The sequence below is a fragment of the Hemicordylus capensis genome, chromosome 1 (assembly GCF_027244095.1).
Source record: "Hemicordylus capensis ecotype Gifberg chromosome 1, rHemCap1.1.pri, whole genome shotgun sequence".
In the NCBI taxonomy this organism is placed as follows: domain Eukaryota; kingdom Metazoa; phylum Chordata; class Lepidosauria; order Squamata; family Cordylidae; genus Hemicordylus; species Hemicordylus capensis.
In genome coordinates this window covers 179,305,491-179,325,349 of record NC_069657.1, presented here as the reverse complement: position 1 = coordinate 179,325,349, position 19,859 = coordinate 179,305,491, and positions in this window count along the sequence as shown.

Sequence of the window (19,859 nt, the reverse complement as noted above, 5' to 3'; positions counted from 1 at the left end):
GGTAAACTTCATTATACATAGACTGTTTTCATTATCCATGGAAATGAAAGGGTTAAAACCCATGTATCCGTGGTTCCCAGAGAGCTGAAAGTGACCACAGAGGTCACTTCCAGATGCCATTTTGTAAGAAGCAGCCATTTTGTGGCTCTTTTTTTAAAAAATAAGGTATTTGTCCACAATTTTTCACAGTTTTGGGGGGGCATTTTGTGGATTTGGGGGGCATTCCTGGGCACATGTAGATCCCGTGGAGCATGGTATAGTAAAGAATGTCAATAATTTTTGCCATTTTTCACTGGGTTTTTTTTCATGATGTTTAAAGCTTTTTGTCCAGTCTGCAACCTAACCGCCATTTGCCATAGGCATAATGCCTCGTTACTCACAGTAGTAGGCCAGGAACAAAACCCCCGTGAGTAATGTGGTATGCTTGTATTAATAGTCATTCTCCAGGGAACTGGGCTCTAGTTCTTTAGGTAAAAGTAGTTTTACTCTTCAAAGGTATCAGAACTGTAATTGAAAACAGTAGTGGTCCACTGCATCAGGTAATTCGTAACTGAGTGACAAGTTTTCTCCCCCCCCCAAATTCAATTTTTATTAATTTTTAACAATAATAACCATTAACAATCATAATAAACACAAATGGACTTCCTGCGCACCTCCCTTCGTGAAATAACAACTATAAAGTTTACCCTTATTATAATATTAATAAAAAACACAAATTTAAACCTTTAAAATAAAAAAAAGAACCACTAATCTACCCAACCTGCATTTCAAATTTCAAATCCTGCTGTAAGATCAATAGTAGGAAAATAATTCTTTAAATACAACAAAAAAGAACTGAGTGGCAAGTTTTCGATGCAAACCCAATGAAAGAATGGAACATTTGTGGGAAAGTACAGTGGTAGGAAAGGAAGTGGCATAGGGAGGTCATAGGTGGCCTATGTTCTCACAGGCTGCCACCCAAGGTAGCGGCAGTGTATTCCCTAACCCAGCAGCCTGTGGGGAGGCTGTCCTGCCCCTGCCACTCAGCAAGCCTCTGCACATGCACAGAGGCTAGCTGGGGGGTTGGCATGGCAGCCAAGTGCCGTGCCAACCACTCAAATTGTCCCTGTGCATGTGCAGATGAGCAGCGGGGGCAGGGCAGTCTTCCTGTGGGCTGCTGGGTCAGGGACAATGCCTCCATTGAGGGGGTGCCAGGTGCCCTCAGCGGTGAGGTGAAGGGGCGAGCAAGGTGGCCCCAGAGGAAGGGCAGCACAGGATGCTTGGGACCTGTGAGCTCTATTACAGTTCCACCCCTGAGGAAAGGTATCTGAAAAGCTAGATGAAAGGAAACCAGATATCCCTAACATGCTTGTTTTAAGTTTGGATGTACTAATAGAACTACATGCCCAAGGTAAACTCACCAAGCCATGGTACCCTCACTAGAAGAGATTGCACTATGTTGATAAGGGTGGAGGGGGAAATCTATTCATGTCTTAAGCCAGGGGTTCTGAAACTTGCTTTTTTGTCGAACTGCAACTCAGCATCGTCAGCCATAATAGCCAGAGAGCATTGTGGCTGGGGATGATGGGAGTTGTAGTCCAACAACATCTGGAGTCCTAAGTTTTCAGAGCCCCTGGCTTAAAGCATTGATGGCAAAATGCTTCCACACACTGTCAACAAGACCAGGCTATAATTAGTAAGTGGTTTGAAAACCTAGCCCTGAGCAGCTATCTCCCCTTCCTATATAGCCTCAGCTAATTTTACACTGAACCACTGTTAAATGACTTATTTCTGGTACAGTTATCTCTCTTAAAACTCTGCCAGCTGTATGATTTCAGTAGAGCATTGGCAGGAGTTGCGAAGTGCTTTTACGGTTGTATCATCTTTACGTGGCAATTTCTGAGGCACTTATCAAGTTGAAATTATAATTTTTTTTGGTGATGTGTAATTAAAAGTAAAAGGTCTTTATGGCCTGCAAATAGCTACATGGTAGTTTTCCATATGGTTTAAAATAGATATTACAATTGAATCATGGAGATAATGCAATATATAAACCAATGTTTTATTGACTAGCCTCCAAAACCATTGCACTTTCCAAAATACAGCACAAAACATCAAGAATTACAAATTCTGCTCAACAGCAATTGCTGTCAAGCTTGGTTTCAGGACCTGGGCAGGCAATCTTCTCAATGGGGTTGGGCCCCACCCAAGAACAGGGGTTCGGGTTTGGGCAGGGACAGCCCAAGCTAGGGATGTGCACAGAACCAGTTCGGAGGCCCTTTGTTGGCTTCTGAACTGGTTCAAATGACCGGCGGTTCTGGCAGTTCAAAGGGGGGGGGGTTGACTTTAAGGGCAGGGTGCACTTACCCCTCCCTCCGCTTTCCCCCTGCTGGTGGTCTGTTTGCAAAGGGTCCATCGGGGCAGCAGTATAACTCCCTGCCACCCTGTTGGACCCTACATCAGCAGAAGCACCCAATGCTCTTATGTGCATCGGCGTGTGCACACGCACATCATGTTCCTGCACCCAACGTGCACGCCCATGAGCATAGCATGCATGCATGAGGTACTTCTGCTGATTTAGGGTCTGACAAGGCAACAGGGTGGCAGGGAGGTATGCTGCCACCCTGACATACCCTTTGCAAATGGAGCACTGGTGGGGGGAAAGTGGAGGGAGGGATAAGTGCACCCTCCCCACCCTTGAAGTCAACCCCTCCACCAATGAACTTCCCCCGCTCACTTCTGTGCGCATCCCTAGCCCAAGCCTGAGGTCTAGGGAGGCAGGGGTTGCTTGCCTTCTAGGCTTATTAGGCTGCAAGGTTAGGATGCAGGTAGGCTTCCAAGGGGCTAGACTAAGCAGTAAAGTGAGCTGTTCTAGCAAGAACTACTTGCTTGTGTGAGGTTTATATAGGCTCAGGGCCTAGTGCTGGTAGCTAACTCATCAGTGTTAGGGGCCTGGGCGGATTGTTCCCTTGCTGCCAAAGAGACCTTACTCCCAAGGAGCCCTTTTTGAGAGAAGGCAGGCTGAGCAGCTAGTCGGACACTTCTCTGTTGTTGCAACTCTAACTTCATCTGCTGGCATCAACAGGTGGGTGGACAGGACCCCTCTTTGGGGTTGGACTTGAGGGCAGGAGCAGGAGATTCCAGTGCTGGGGTTAGGCTCCCCTTTGGCTCATAGGGGTTTCAGGCGGAGCCCCCTGGGGTTCTTGTGCCTGCGATTCTGCCTCTGTCACCTCTTCAGGCCCTTCGGGGGTCCCTTGGATCAAGATGTTGCTCTCCAGGGTAATCCTCTGGAGCAGGGTTTCTTAACCTTGGGCCCGCAGATGTTGTTGGACTACAACTCCCAGAATCCTCAGCTGCCATGGCTTTTGCTTGGGGATTATGGGAGTTGTAGTCCAACAACATCTGAGGGCCCAAGGTTAAGAAACCCTGCTCTGGAGGATTGCTGGGCCCTTCACTGGTGGGCAGAGCTGGGCGATCTCCCGCGAGTGGGGTGGACCCGAGGAGCATCTCTGTCTCAGACTTATCCCCGGAGCTCTCCTCAGGTAGAGCTGGCTGGATCATGACAATTACACTTCACATGAATAACACTATGCTGAACACAATGATCATTTGTACAGTCAATACAATTTTGATTTACATACAGTATTGTTCTCTTGTCCTTGTGGTCTATAAGGCAACGTTAGCAACAGCTCTTGTGATATATTTAATCACCTTTTAATAAATAACTAAGCAACAAACTAAAAACTTTATTCTGAGATACTGCAGTTGCTTAGGGTCTTGTATTTCATAGAGCTTATAGGAAAGTATATATATGAATGTGCTAAATCTTCTACCACTCATGAATGACACACACAAACTATCCTCATAGCAATCTTATTCAATCTCCCATGGAGCACCATAGCCGTTCTAGACTGAGATAGTGGAGATGGAGACTTGCTATATGATGATGATCACTACATACTACTGAATGTTACAGTTGGTGCAGGGGCTTCTCTCATATGGACATAGGCAGCTGTCTTCTACTGAATCAGACTGTTGGTCCATCTTTCTCAGTATCTTCTACACTAACTAGCAGCCAGTGGAGGCTGTTCCATGAGGCAAGGTGAGGCCATTGCTTTAGGCAGCAGATTATTGGGGCATTATTGAAATGGCAAGGTTTCCTTCTGCCCCTAAGAACATAAGAACAGTTCTGCTGGATCAGGCCCAAGGCCCATCTAGTCCAGCATCCTGTTTCACACAGAGGCCCACCAGATGCCTCTGAGAAGCCCACAGGCAAGAGGTGAGGGCATGCCATCTCTTCTGTTGTTACTCCCCTGCAACTGGTATTTAGAGGCATCCTGCCTCTGAGGCTGGAGGTGGACTATAGTCAGCAGACTAGTAGTCATTGATAGACCTGTCCTCAATGACTTTGTCTAAGCCCCTTTTAAAGCCATCCAAGTTAGTGGCCATCACCACATCCCGTGGCAGAGAATTCCATAGATTAATTATGTGCTGTGTGAAAAAGTACTTCTTGTCAGTCTTAAATTTCCTGACTCCTGTTTTTTTAAGATCGGTGTGGGGGGAGAAGGACAGATGGGTGCACACAGGGGGCAGTATTTGCCCTCCCTGTCTCAGGCACACAGACGGCAGACACTTTGTAGAGTTGAGATAGGGACCTTTCTTTGTAGCCGAAGCTGTGAGAGATTGAACCTGGGACTTTGTTGCTAGCACTGCTTTTTGACAGGCTCCCAGAAGACTCTCTGATGATGTTTGAGACTGCAGGCATATGGGTCTCACTTTTGACATGCTCAGGAGTTTCACAGTATCACGAGTCCTCTGTTTGTTGGCATAGTGGGGATCAGTCACTTAGTAGGCAGTAGGACAGTTACCCCTAGATTTAGCGGCTGCTAAAGTGAAATTGAAAAGGAACTAGCCTCACACCTTCCCCATCCTTGAATATCTAAGTAGACTCCCAAAGTTAACTCACAAAGTTAACTCTCTATTCAAGGTCTCTCTGCACGATTGACCCTCCATTGGTCTACCTCCCCTCCATAGATGCTTCAAATGAGGTAAAAATCAATTACCTCAGCAGATAAGAGTCTGCAATGCAAATTCCCTCCCTATCAGAAGGGGACGAAAGAAACTCAGAAATGTGCCCATTAAAATACTGATTAGTTTACTAGGTTCTTCAGACCTAAAGAGATACCGTGTTTGCATGTCCAATCACTCAATTTGCATTAAGGGTGCATTTGACAAACATTGTATTGTAATGCAGCACAGCAAACATAAACAATGGGATCTTTTGAGATTCCCCAGAACTGCCCTATTCAGGAAAGAAGAGCAGCTGGAATGTTCCCTCAGGACACGATTTGGGCTTTAATTGCCACTGGTTCCCAGTGTGCTCCACTTGGCCTCCCATATGCTCCCTTGTGTGCTACATTTGGATCCCAGTGCGAGTCACCCATACCTTGGATGTTAGCTTTGGCACTTGCCGTTACACTCGGGAGAGTCTTGCTCTGCATGCCAAGAAGGTTTCCAGAATCCAGATCGGTCCTTTAGTCTGGCTTGAACTGCTCAGCCAGCCTTGCTGCCACCAGAAGTTGGCTACTCGAGAACAGACACATTTTGGATCTAACTCTGCTACCTAACCTTTGGATTTCCTGCCTCTGCTTGCTGCCTCCTGGTCCATCCCTGAGGAAAGAGGTCCTTGGTTGTGCCTGAGCTACAAGGATCCATCCACCAATAAAGGAAGGAACAAGGTTGTATGATAACTGCTGCACCCCAGTCTGGGCTCTCTCTAGCTCTGTTTCTTCTCTCTTAAATCCAAGAGCCTGTTTCTCTGAGTCTCCTTTTTCTCATTACCCTGGAAGCTACTTTAATTCCTAAACCCTAAACAGCTTAGGCCCTGGGTATTTAAGAGAACATCTTCTTCACCACGGGCCCCATTGCCCATTAAGATCTTCTGGAGAGGTTTGTCTGTGGTTGCCACCAGCTCGTCTGGTGGCTACTCGGGAACAGGCGTTCTTCATTGCTGCCCCCAGGGCTTTGGAATGCTCTCCCAGTTGAAATAAGAGCCTCCCAATCTCTGGAAACTTTTAAAAAGACATGGAATAAATATTTATTCACTCAGGCTTTTAATTAGATTTATAGTTTTAATACTTTTAATGTTGGGTTTTAACTGATTTTAATGTTTAAATGATTTTAATTGTTTAATTGAGTTTAATGTTTAAATGATTTTAATTGTAAGCTGCCCAGAGATGCAAGATTTGGGTGGTATAGAAATATGTTACATAAATAAAAATAAATAAAAATTTGGACACTAAGCTATATTTCCTCTTAGCAGTTGTATGGTTAATCTTGTAACATGTTTTTAGTAGTAATATTGCTTTAAGTGACTCTCTTACTCAGGGCCGCATTAAGGGCAACTGATGCCCTAAGCACAGTCCAATAATGGTGCCCCCCCTCGGCTCCCTTCATTGCTTAACTGACAAGACATTAAGACTCAAGCAAATTATTTACTTACTAGTATTTTTCAGCCCGTTAAAATAACGGGCACTAGTGGCACTGGGTGGGGGGTACCTTTAAGAGCGGCGGGAGGGTTTACTTACCCCTCCCGCCGCTCTCTCGCTTGCTGCCGTAATTATGTGATTAATTGGGGCGGCAGGACACCAGGCGCCCCCGCACCCCCCCACCTGATTAGGGGCCAAATCGGCCCAAACTACTGCCACCGCGGCCGCCGCCCGGCCGCCTGCCCTCCCAGCTGCCCGAGTCCTAACCTTCTAGCCGATCAGGGACCCATAATGGAAAAAGAAGGCTAAGTATCCACCCTGCCTCCCTGTTCCATACATACCTCTGGTACTGCATATCTTGCTTCTCCCTGCTCTCTACTTGTGACACATTATATTTTGGATGATATGGGATAGCCTGTCGGGGGTGTTAGGTAAGAAGGATCTTGCAGTAGTGTAAGGGATAGGATGACATTCAGATGCTTTCCAGCTCTAGAGTTGATCAGGTTCAATCTATAAACAGGAAAGTTGTCAATTCCTCTATGCAGATGCTTTGTATTCCTCTATGCAGATCTGTTGTATGCAGCCTCAGTGAAATAATAGTGCCTTGTCTGCAGCCTTTGATCTAGGAGGAATTGGGCCGCAGGACTGCATTTAGGAGATTTAGAGAACTCTGTTCAACAAACTTGATAATCTTACTAATACCTGTGTGGGGCCTGAATGAAAAATCAAGGTTCAATAGATAACAGTTTGCTTGCTTCCTCTGTTTGCTGCTTTCAGCTGCAGAGCCATGCCATCCAAAACTAGTACTATATGAAACTTGGTACTCAGACTCAGATTGAAAATAACAGAGAAATCCTCATAGTGTAGTAGTGAGCAATCTGCATGAGACCACTTCCTTGAGGCCCCCCCCCCGATGACCAGCAAAATCTAGTGGAACTTTGGAAAAGGTATTCAACGTTACCTGTAAAATTTAAGTTCCTCTACCACCTGCAAAGCCCCTCTTTCTTCCTGCATGCGTTCATTTTTTTAATGTTTGATTTGAAGATAGAGTAACTTAATTATGAATAAAAAATGAAAGTTGCAACATTTTGATAGGAAATGCTTACAAGAGGAAGAGCCTTTCTGCAGCCTCAGGAACAGACGTGGGGCCCATTACACAAAGCTTCAGTTAGCTTTTCTTTTACCTCTGCAGATGACTTTGCTGTCAGATGCATTTATTTTATAAACCAGGACCACAGCCAGTCTTAGTCAAATCAAAGCTCTTCCCTTGCTTCCGCACAAGCTTTGCAAAAGCTGTCTGTTTGCTGATGGTCTTCTGGACCCCTGCCAAATAGTCTGGGAGGCGTCTTCCATCTCTGCTTATGTCTGAGGCATCACTGCAGCATTTCCATGAGGCCAAAGATATTTCGATTGGAGACTAATCCAGATCAGACTATTAAATCTAAACAACCTATGAACATAAAATGATTTTTAGAGCTGCATAATCAAGTACTCTGTGTGTGTGTGAGAGAGAGAGAGAGAGAGAGAGAGAGCGGCTGTATGTCTGTTTATGCCTCAATCTAAGGTTGTGGCAGAATGCAGAGAGAGCAAGAAGGTGAGGCAGCATTAATGCTTGAAGACAGGTGGATAGTGGAGAACGCATGGTCCCAAATGGATTGGTCAGCACTTTCAAAAAGGAGGAGCCTTTCTTTTCTCATGCATTCTAGCATACAGGCAGAGGATAAGGTTATTCACACAACTGAAAACAGGTTTGGGAACTGTGCATGCTCCCTATTTTCAGTTGTGTGGGAGCAAACGATTTGGTAGGAGAAGGGAGAAGTGGTTGTGAGGGAGACAGGAGCTGGGTAGGTCAAGTTTTCCTTCTACCTTGGTCAAATGAGCCCTGGTGGCGCAGTGGTAAAACTGCCGCCCTGTAACCAGAAGGTTACAAGTTCAATCCTGACCAGGGGCTCAAGGTTGACTCAGCCTTCCATCCTTCCGAGGTCGGTAAAATGAGTACCCAGAATGTTGGGGGCAATATGCTAAAATCATTGTAAACTGCTTAGAGAGCTCCGGCTATAAAGCGGTATATAAATGTAAGTGCTATTGCTATTGCTATTGCTAAATGAAACCTGGGTAGGATGATGCTGTCCTACCCAGCTCCTGTCTCCCAAACAATCACTTCTCCCCCTTCCTGCCTAGTTGTTTGATCTCATGCAACCAAAAATTGAGAGCATGCACAACACCCAGACCTGGGTAGGACACTTGTTCTACCCAGTTTTTGTTGTGTGACTTGCCTCAGTGAGTTCTTATTCAAGTTCCACTGAGATGGCAGTGCTGCACTAAGAGTTTAACATCCTCCTTCTAGCAAACATGTTTGTATGTGATGCTGCATCAATCTCTTTGGCGGAAGAATGGAATACAAGTGTAACCAAAAAAAAAAGAGTTGATGTAAACCTATCTCCAGAAGCAACTACTTCATGCTAGCCATGTGCATATTTCCCCACCATCCACACTGATAGGGGCATAGCAAGGCTGGAGTAGGTCCTTGGGGGCAAAAGTGAAGATGGCTCCCTGCATCCCTCTGCCACCTTTTTCAGATAGATGGGAGGGGGAGAGTGAAAGGGGAGGAAGTTATCGTTCCGTTGGTGGGCCCCCTCTCCCTCAGGGGCCTAGGAACATTTGTCCACATGCACACCCTTGTTTAATTTCCCCTAGATTCATCGCAGGTCCAGGTGTGTGTGTGTGTGTGTGTGTGTGTGTGTCTGCGTGTCTGTGCTTATGTTCAATCAGCTGCATAGAAGTTCAAATAAATGTCACTGGAAATTGCTTCAAAAAGTTATTAGAACCCTTGTGTACCATTTCAACCAATAGAAACATTGGGGCTATTCTCACGATCGGGAAAAATCGAGCTGGGAAAGCCTAGCCCAATTTTCCCCAATCATAAGAACCACTGGGCTTGGTGGTTCACAAGCGGGTCACCCTCTGAAGTGCCCCTGCTCTGAAACCAGGTTTGCGGAGCTCTCCCCATTCACCCTGCAAAACCGGGTCTCACGGATCATGAGCCCCGGCTCCTTGACTACTTTCTATGTTGCCTAAGGATGGTAAGATTCTTCTAAGGCACATTTTAGAGAGGGACCATTCTTGCCTGTTGAAAATGCTGAGTGATAAAAGGCCACTTCCATCCCTGAGGTGACTACAGAAGCTTGACTTTGATACAGAGTTTTTGAAAATGTCAGCTGAAGGTGCCTGTTTATTATAAGGAGCTTCAGTGGGTTTCACATCAGTTCATTGTGTTGTACTGTGTAATTGCTCATTTAAAATCAATTGTTCAGTGAAAAATGTTGCTAACATAGTAGTTATTTTGCTGTCAGTTTGCACTGAATTACTTCATCACACAGCAGAAAACCACACATTTCTGGATGAATGTATCACAATTCTTGATTTGTATTTTTTAAACAAAAAACAATGTTGGGGTGGAGGTGGACTCTATTTTTGACTTTTCAGATAGTTAAATAATTTGTAGATCATTTAGCAAAAAAAGAAGAACAAAGCCACAACACTGAGTGATGGATTTTAAAGAATGAGCTCATATTGTAGTAGTAGTAGTAGTAGTAGTAGTAGTAATAATAATAATAATAATAATAATAATAATAATATAATACGCCCCCAGTGAGGCACTACCTTGGCGTGGTTGTGGGGCTTGTGTGCTCTGAGGAAGGTGAGAGCTATGCCAGAGGTCCAACCATAATGGACAGGTCTCACCAGAGGAGCCAGATAAGGAGTGCCTCTCCCATCAACAATATGGTGAGACGTAACTTTAATAAATCTATACTGGATCGGTCATCGCCCGGGTCAACAAGGACTGCGCCAGGTGCTGGAGTCCCTGGACATCTGGTGGCAAGTGGGCAACAGGACTCAGGATCTTCAGTTGAGCAACCAGGGCTGAAGACAGCAAAGTTACTGGAAGAAACGTCGCTTAACTGAAAAAAAATACGAAAAATTCCAACAAGGAAATAATGATCTGCTATTACAAGTCTAGTCCAAGTAGAAGAGGTTATTTAAAAAGAATGTACCAAATTTGGAAAGAGAAGCATCCAGATACAGAAATAACAGAACAAAGGCTAGCAGATCAGAGAAGATTCATAAGAAATAAAGTATTCACAGGAGTTGAGCTGAAAGAACTGCAAAGAGCAACACAGGCTCAAGATATGGAAGAAGAATTACCACCAACTGAAGCAGTTGCTCAGGCGCAGGTGAAGGAGGTGTTGGAAATCGAGGATGCCACTGTTGCTGAACTGTTTCAAAATCAAAACCAGGCAACCTCCCCTTTGCCTTCACCTCAAAAACCCAAATGCCGTTTAACAGAAAAGCAACAAGAACTAAAGCAAAAAATAACTGAGCACATGAAACAAACAACCACCAAGGTTCGACTTCCAGCTCTAAAAACAGTTGCCAAAAAAACAACTTGCTCAGGTATTAAAAGATGTCAATGCTACACTTGCAGAAATAACAACCAATAATTTGCAAGAAACAAACTAACTAATGTACAGTGCAGCAACAATAACAACACAAGAGCTTGGATATAAGATCAATGGACCTGTAAAAACAGAAAGTAGTACATCACCTAAATGGAAGATTAGATTAGAAAATAAAATCTCCAGGCTTAGATCAGATGCTAGTAAATTGAAAGATATGAACTACAAGAAGCTGAAGAATGAAAACACCAAACAGTATCTGATCCAAAAATACCACCTAGATTGAAGGAAAATTAGAGAAGTCCTGGAAATAATAAAGCAGCAAATAACAGCAGTGTCAAAGAAGATTAGCAGATATGAAGCCAGAACTACACAACACAGGCAGAATCTCCAATTCCAGTCGAATCAGAGACGTTTCTACCAAAGCATAGAAGGAGAAACTGCAAGAAACATAGAAACACCAAATAAAGAAGAAACAGTGCAATTCTGGGGGAAATTATGGGACAATCCAATAGATTATAATTAAAAAGCAGGCTGGATGAAAGAGGTCAAAAATGTAACCAACAAATGCAAGATCTAATAATAACACCAGAATTAATAAGTGAAAGAGCAAAGAAAATTAAAAATTGGACTGCTCCAGGCGACGATGAACTGCTTGGCTTTTGGCTTAAACACCTAACAAGCCTTCATCAACAACTATCAAAACAGTTCAATCACATTTTGCAAGGAGGTGATATTGAACAATGGCTAACAACTGGGAAAACTCATCTCATCATGAAAGACCCAGCAAAAGGTGCACTTCCAAGTAATTATAGACCGATAACCTGTCTGCCAACCATGTACAAATTATTAACTGGAATAATAGCAGATGAAGTGATGCAACACTTATTAACTAACAAACAGCTTCCAGTTGAATAGAAAGGAAATTGCCCGAACACCAGAGGCACAAAAGACCAGCTGCTGATTGACAAAATGATTTTAGAAAATTGCAAGAGAAGAAAAACCAATCTAAGTGTTGCATGGATTGACTACAAGAAAGCCTTTGATTCATTGCCTCACACATGGATACTAAAATGTTTAGAAACAACTGGTGTCAGCAAAAGCATTCAGATATTTATAAAAAAAGCAATGAGCATGTGGAGTACACAGTTAACAATCAATGGCGAGACACTTGGACAGGTTAGCATTAGAAGAGGCATTTTCCAAGGGGACTCACTATCCCCTCTGTTGTTTGCAATCGCCATGACCCCACTTTCACAAATACTAAACAAAACAGGCCTCGGATACCAAACATCTAAAACATCAAGTAAAATCAACCATCTGCTGTACATGGACGATCTGAAGTTGTATGGAAAGTCCCAGTCAGAAATCGAATCACTGCTAAGCACTGTCCGTATATTCAGTAGCGATATAGCAATGGAGTTTGGACTAGACAAGTGTGCTGCATTAATAATGAACAGAGGGAAAACAACAAGAACAGAGGGAAAATAACAAAAACAGAAGGAATAGAACTGCCCAATGGAAGCAAGATCAAGAACCTGGAAGAGAAAGAACATTACAAATACTTGGGCATTCTCCAGGCTGATAACATCGCACACACTGAAGTTAAAAGAAAAATTGGAAGTGAATACATCAGGAGAGTTAGAAAAATCCTCAAGTCCAAACTCAATGGCAGGAACACCATACAAGCCATAAACACCTGGGCTATACCTGTTATCAGATACACTGCAGGAATAATAGACTGGACCCAGGCAGAGCTAGAGACACTAGATCGTAAGACCAGGAAAATCATGACCATCAATCATGCTCTGCACCCCCACAGTGATGTCAATAGGCTATAGCTCCCTCGCAGCTCAGGTGGAAGAGGAATGCTGCAAGTTCATCAAACAGTAGAGGAGGAGAAAATAGGCCTTGAAGAATATATCAAGGACAGTGAAGAAGATGCACTTCAAATGGTCAATAATGCGAAACTATTCAACACCAATGAAAGAAAGCAGGCCTACAAGAAAGAACAAGTCAAGAACCGAGCAGAAAATTGGAAAAATAAGCCCCTGCATGGTCAATATTTGCACAATATAAGTGGAAAATCAGACATCACCAAGACCTGGCAATGGCTTAAGAATGGCAACTTGAAGAAAGAAACAGAGGGTTTAATACTGGCTGCACAAGAACAGGCACTAAGAGCAAATGCAATAAGAGCAAAAGTCGAAAAATCAGCAACAAACAGCAAGTGACGCCTTTGTAAAGAAGCAGATGAAACTGTGGACCACCTAATCAGCTGTTGTAAGAAGATTGCACAGAATGACTACAAACAAAGGCATGACAAAGTAGCAGGGATGATACACTGGAACATCTGCAAAAAATACAAGCTACCTGTAGCCAAAAATTGGTGGGACCATAAAATTGAAAAAGTTGAAGAAAATGAAGATGTAAAAATATTATGGGACTTCCGACTACAAACAGACAAACATCTGCCACACAATACACCAGATATAACTGTAGTCGAGAAGAAAGAAAAACAAGTCAAAATAATCGACATAGCAATACCAGGGGATAGCAGAATAGAAGAAAAAGAAATAGAAAAAAATCACCAAATACAAAGATCTACAGATTGAAATTGAAAGGCTGTGGCAGAAAAAGACCAAAATAATCCCAGTGGTCATTGGCACCCTGGGTGCAGTTCCAAAAGACCTTGAAGAGCACCTCAACACCATAGGGGCCACAGAAATCACCATCAGCAAATTACAAAAAGCAGCTTTACTGGGAACAGCCTATATTCTGCTATGATATCTATAACAATTGACAATAAAATCCAGCCATCCCAGGTCCTTGGGAAGGACTCGATGTCTGGATAAAAGAAACCAGTCAATAACACCTGTCTGACTGTGTAAACAAGAAATAATAATAATAATAATAATAATAATAATAATAATAATAATAATAATAATAATAAAATAATAATAATAATAATAATAATAAGTGTATTGCATGTGAGCTTCCCTCTTTTGGAGATATTATTTGACCATTATGGCCAGGACCCCAAGAGCTACTTTATACAGGCCCAAAGGCTTGGGGCTGTCCCCTGGGATTCTTAACTCTGTTCCCTTTTGAACAGCAGACCCTCATGCTGTATTATAAACTGCTTTGGGAAATCTCCTCAGCACCAGAAGCTCTGGTTGGCATGAAGTGTGCAGTTTCCATTTAAGAAACAAAAGCTTAAAGCCTCATTGATCATGAGGAAACAGTTATCTATTTTTCTGGATTCTCACCAGCTTTCGCCATGGTAAGGCAGATGATATCTTACATGCCAAATGATAAGTTGCGGATGGGACTGCAGTTCATGTTGGAAGTGAAGGACTTTGTGCTGTCTCTTGTCTCAGTGACATAGGAGGACAAACTAGTGAGTCAGAGGGCTAGAGGGTCAAGACACTGGTCATCCCTTCTCTACTGCTCTGACACTGTCCCTTTGGAATGTTGATTGCTAATCTTAGGGAGTTCCTTCCTTCCAGCCACTTCCTTCCTCTCCTCCCTTCTCTTCCTGTTCCTTCTACCTTGCAACATGCAAGCAAGCTCCTCTTCCTGCACCATGTGTGCAGAGATGCAGAATCCATCTGCATCCAGCTAGCTAGCTAGATTAGCGATCCTAACTCCTCACTTTTCTATCTAGAATGGAGTTTTTTTAAAAATAAATGCCATATATATTGATTTGAAACTATGAACTGGCTCCAAGTTACTTTACTCTCAGCATACAGGCATGCCTAACCAAATTCTGTTGTGTTGTGCCTCTGTGCACTCTGCTATAATGAAAAAGGGATTCTCTTACCAGAGAGAATTCCCAACAGTTCAGTGGTAGAGCACGTGCTTTGCACGTAGAAGGTCCTAAATTCAATCCCTCTCTGGCCTCTTCAAGTTGGGCTGGGAAAGACCCCTTTCTGAAATGCTTGAGAGACACTGAAGTTCTTCTCACAACCAGTGAGAAGAGCTTCTTTCGGGTCTGCGGGGAGAGCCCGCTCTCCCCGCAGATGATCCAAAGGCAGCCCTGGGTGGCCACATCAGCTGCCCAAATGACTGCTGGCTCCATCATGGAGTTGGTGGGGGCAGCGGGGTTTGGAGGCTGTGTGGCCCCCGGAAGTTCCAGGATGCCCCACATGAGGTTAATGGAACGCTCACTCCATTAACCTCATCTAAGGGGAGGGGTATTTATGGAGGCTAGCTGCTGGGAGCTGCATGGCTCCCGTTGCAGCACACAATTGCCCATAAGGGGGCTAGGCTCCCTTAGCCCGCTTTTGGGCAATCATGAGAATAGCCTCACTGCCAGTCAGTGTAGACCTCTGAGCTAGATGTGACCAATGGTCTGACTCATTATAAGGCAGCTTAGTAAGTCTGAAGTAAACAATGTGAGTGTCGCAACATTACATGTGAATATGTTTCTGCAACGAAAATGAAATATTTCCACATTGGTACCATATGCTATGGTTTTTCCATTTGCTCTTGCTTCCCTTGAGCAACAATTTCTCCTAAACACTGAAAGCTCTCACTTCAGTGCAACCTGGAATTCTTCAATAAGGAGGTAGAGACAGGCAGTATGATAGAAATTTTGTGATCATTGACTTCCTGGCTTGACGACCCTGGTACATTAGCTCTTATCAAAGTTGGAGGAGCTGCTACAACGTAGTCACTGTAGATATTGGATCAATAGCTGGCAAGCTGCCTGAAGGTCAGATAAAGTACTTAGGCAGGCAGTTTGCCAGGCTAAAGAGATGTCAAGAAAATCAATTAGTCTCTAAAGAAAGAGCAGCAAGCTAACTAAAAATCCAATCTTGAAAGGCTCTCTGTATTTCAAAGGCAGCTTATTAGCGTTAGCTATATCTCTATCTCTTTAATAAAATTACATTTGCTAAGCAATTAAACCAAGCTGGGGTCATCTGAGGCTAACACAAAAGGGCTTGTAAACACCTGAACAGCACCAGATTAGAAATAGCAGCAACAAGTGGGCAGTTAATTGAGCTATTTTTCTCGGTCCCCTGCTAGATGACTTTTGATTAAGTTGTCCCTCCTCCCCCTCCTCTGTCCCCCCCCCATTGATTACTCTACCTATACACTTTTGGCATACCTAAGATACTTTCTCAGCTGAGCAGTAATGGAAAGCTATAGACAGAGAATTTGTCTCATGGAGTCGTGTAGGTTGCTGAGTAAATTATAGCTGTCTGAAGACAATACAAGGAAGAGAAACCTAGATGTGATTGTTTTTGTACATTTCCCCCCATTCACCAGAGTGAAACAAACGAGCTTAATCATCATCATCATGAGGAGCGCAGCGGAGGGCTTGTGGGCTGCAAAGATGCTGCTGCTCGGTGTAAGCATTTCCTCATGAAACCTTTTATTACCAAAGACTTCATTGTCATAATTAGCCGATGACTTACAGCTGTTATGGTACCACTGCTGTTATTCTTGAAGATAGTGCAGAGGTCAGGAATAATGGGCAGGAGCTGAGATATGCAGCATGCAGCTTCCTTTCAGTGTGCATTCAAAACAGTCAATCCCCAACCATTAGGACTGTGCTTGCTAAGAAACATTTCCATAAGAAAAAACAAACACTGCCTGCAGATAGCATGGAGTGCAAAGGGCACTGCTCAGTAAGGGCAAAGGTGCACCTAGGTAATTTTGGAGACCAAACCTTTTGGAGCCCCCCTGCTTTGGAGCCCCTTCCCCCCCCCACACACACACCATGAGGCTATTCACACGGAATAAAACTGGGCTAAGGGAACTCAGCCCGGTTTTTTCTCCATTGTGAGAACCATCAGGCTTGCGGGCGAGCCTGGTGGTTCAACGGTGGCTATTCTGCCAGAGCAGCCATCCCCTTAAATGAGGTTAGCACTCCGCTAACGCAGGTGTGTTTTTTTTACTGTGAGTCGTGGCAGTGCAGCTCTGTGCCACGGTGACTCATGAGGAGACCTCTGACCGGGAGGCTGCAACAAGCCTCCCAGCCTTGGGGGGTCACCTCAGAATGTCCCGCTCACTCACGCAGGACATTCTGGGACTTCCGGGGACCAGGCAGCCCCTGATCCCCACTGCGCCTACCGGCTCCGTCACGGAGCTGGTTATCGTGTGGGCGGCCAATCCGGCTGCACAGGGCAGGCTAGCTGTGCATGTGGGGGGGGAGAGCCCGCTCTCCCCACCAAACCCCTTTCGGCTCTACACACTGATTGTGTGTAAAGCCTCCATGACACACACAGTATGCTTTAATATGTAGGTTCTTGAGGGCACAAACAGCAACTGAATTCACAAGAATGTAAGACTATATATTTCTATATTTATGCAAATATGCATTAGCAGGAACATTACAACACGCAACTTAACATATTCCCATTGCACATATTTCTTTCCCCACTCCCCCCCCCCCCGTCTCTCAAGCAGGGGTCACGCCCTGCCACCTGGCACAGTGGTGGGCCACTGCCTTCCAGAGCAGACTAAGGAGAATTTGGAGCCCCCTCGGGGGTGTGGAGGGCCTGGACTTTGGCCCAGAAGTCCAGGGGTAAGGAAAGAAAGGAAAGATTGTGCTGTCAAGTTGGTGTCGACCCCGGCGACCACAGAGCCATGTGGTTTTCTTGGTAGAATACAGGAGTGGTTTACCATTGTCTTCCTCTACCGAAGTATGAGATGATACCTTTGCCATTTGTCACTGAAGTGAGTATCTGTCTCCAGCACCTTCCTATATCACTGCTACTAGGTACAGTCTGGGAAGCACACTGGTGGGGATTCAAACTAACAGCGTCTTGCTCCCTAGGCAAGCTGCTTCCTTGCTGTGCCACTGCAGCTGTAAGCGTGCCTCTGAATAAGGGTAAAAAAATTGCATCCAGAGATGAGAGGATTTGAAAGCAGGTGACTGCCTCCACCACCCTTTGAAGAAATTCAGGGCTACTGACCAGCAACCCTGCTAAGTAAAGAGAATCACCACTATACACAGTGGCCTGGTTGTCTCAACAAGAGTGCAGAGAGCTATTGGCCAGTTCACTGGCTCAGAGGTGCATTCCACTTGGGGGAAACGAATATCTTGTGACCCCTCAGCTCCCACTCAGTCCCATAGGCCATGGCTCCTTCTGTCCTGTAACTACTTTGGAGATGTGCATGTCCAAACATATTGCTCCAACGTGTTCTCTTGTGAATTTCTTTTTAGTTTTCCAAGAACTAAAAATGCCCTTTGTACTATCTGTATATTCATCCTTTGTTTTTCAAAGCATTTTGATGGCGTTGCCCACCCATTACCATTCTTCCATCCTGTGGCTAATAACACAGAATGGTCAGCTGATGGGAGCTAATGTTTTGCCTTGTGGAACACAGCAGCAGGACCACAAAGTGCTTCTCTGCTGGTTTATAGACCATAATAAATGTTTTACTGACTGACTGACAAGTGCTTCTCTCCCAAAGGTTTGGGGGAATCTTTGGTTGTGTTCTGGTGTGTGTGTGTGTGTGTGTGTGTGCATGTGTGCAGTTTATGCTCTGTCATGCTCTTTACCACATCTTCTGTGGTGTAATGAAGCATCCTTCCACTGTAGCAGTCTGCCACTATTCATCAACATTCAAAACATATTCCATCAGTCCCTCCAATTTCTATGCATATACTGCCCTGGATAGTACATGGAAAAATCCTAAATTAGTTGTTTGTGTGTGTAGTCAACTGGAGCAGTACTATGTCTCTAACTGTTCTCTGCCCTTCTACTCTGTTCTCCAGTGGAGCCTCCTTGTGCAGCAGCAGCCTATCTTTTGTAGGCTGTTTGTAATACATATTATTCCTTGTGCCTATTAACCAGTAAAGTGCTTCACAAAGAAATGAACTTTGAACAAAGTAGATGAATGTACAAAGCCCAGCATGTATATGAGGAATGTATATCCCCAGCATGAACTCTGAAAAATATTGGTGGGAAAAGGGCAAAAAGTTCACTTCCTTGTGTGGAACAAGACAGATTCAAATGTCAGATACTTTTGCAAAATCTGAGAAATTCAGGAGCATTTCTTGCTTGGATGAGTACACCACCTGCAACAGAAGAAGACTCTGAAATCATGAGCCCTAAGCCCTATTCAAGACATTATGTTGTACAAGTATACTGATGTCTATAGACTCAAATGTGTTTTTGTATGAATGACTGTACCTCAGAGGCGTAACTATAGGGGGGGCAGGGGGGGCACGTGCCCCGGGCGCCATCTTTTCTGGTCACGTGGGGGGGCGCCACCATGACAAATTTTTTTAAAAATTTTTTTGTTAATTTTTTGTTAATACAAATGTTTCCTGCTCAGTGCAGCAGCACTGCAGCAGTCAAGGGAGCACGTTGGCGCCCCCTCCCCCACGAGCGGTCCCTTCCGCGCCGCCCGCGCCCCCCCCCATTGATTTGCTGTCACCTGGCGGCCAGTCAGTGGCCTGGCTTGGCGGCGGCAGGCGCTTGTGAGGAAAAGCCTAAGTATAATGTAGTATGTTGGGGGTGCAGGGGGGTGCCATTTCAGTGCTTGCCCCGGGCGCCGTTTTCCCTAGTTACGCCTCTGCTGTACCTGCATTCCTTTTAGACATGAACCTGGGTGCAGGCCTCTCAAATGCATGGTGCCAACAGGAAGGGTACCACTGTACCTGTGTTCGACATATAATTGTGTTCAACACATAACCTGTGTACACTGAACATTTATGCAAGTGTTGAAGATCATGCGAATAGGGCCAGAGATGCAGGAGTGGAACTGGAGCTCAGCTTTGATCTTGAATGACACCACAATGTAGCTAGTGAGAAGCTCCCTTCACACCTGCCCCCATGGCCTGGGGAACCCTGATGCAGAACTGCTTTTCAGTGAAGATAAGGAAGGATGGGTGCACGGCCTACCCATGGGCATCCGAGGGGGTGGATAAGGGAGGCAGTTGCCCCTCCTGGATTCATGGTCAGATTCATGTGGA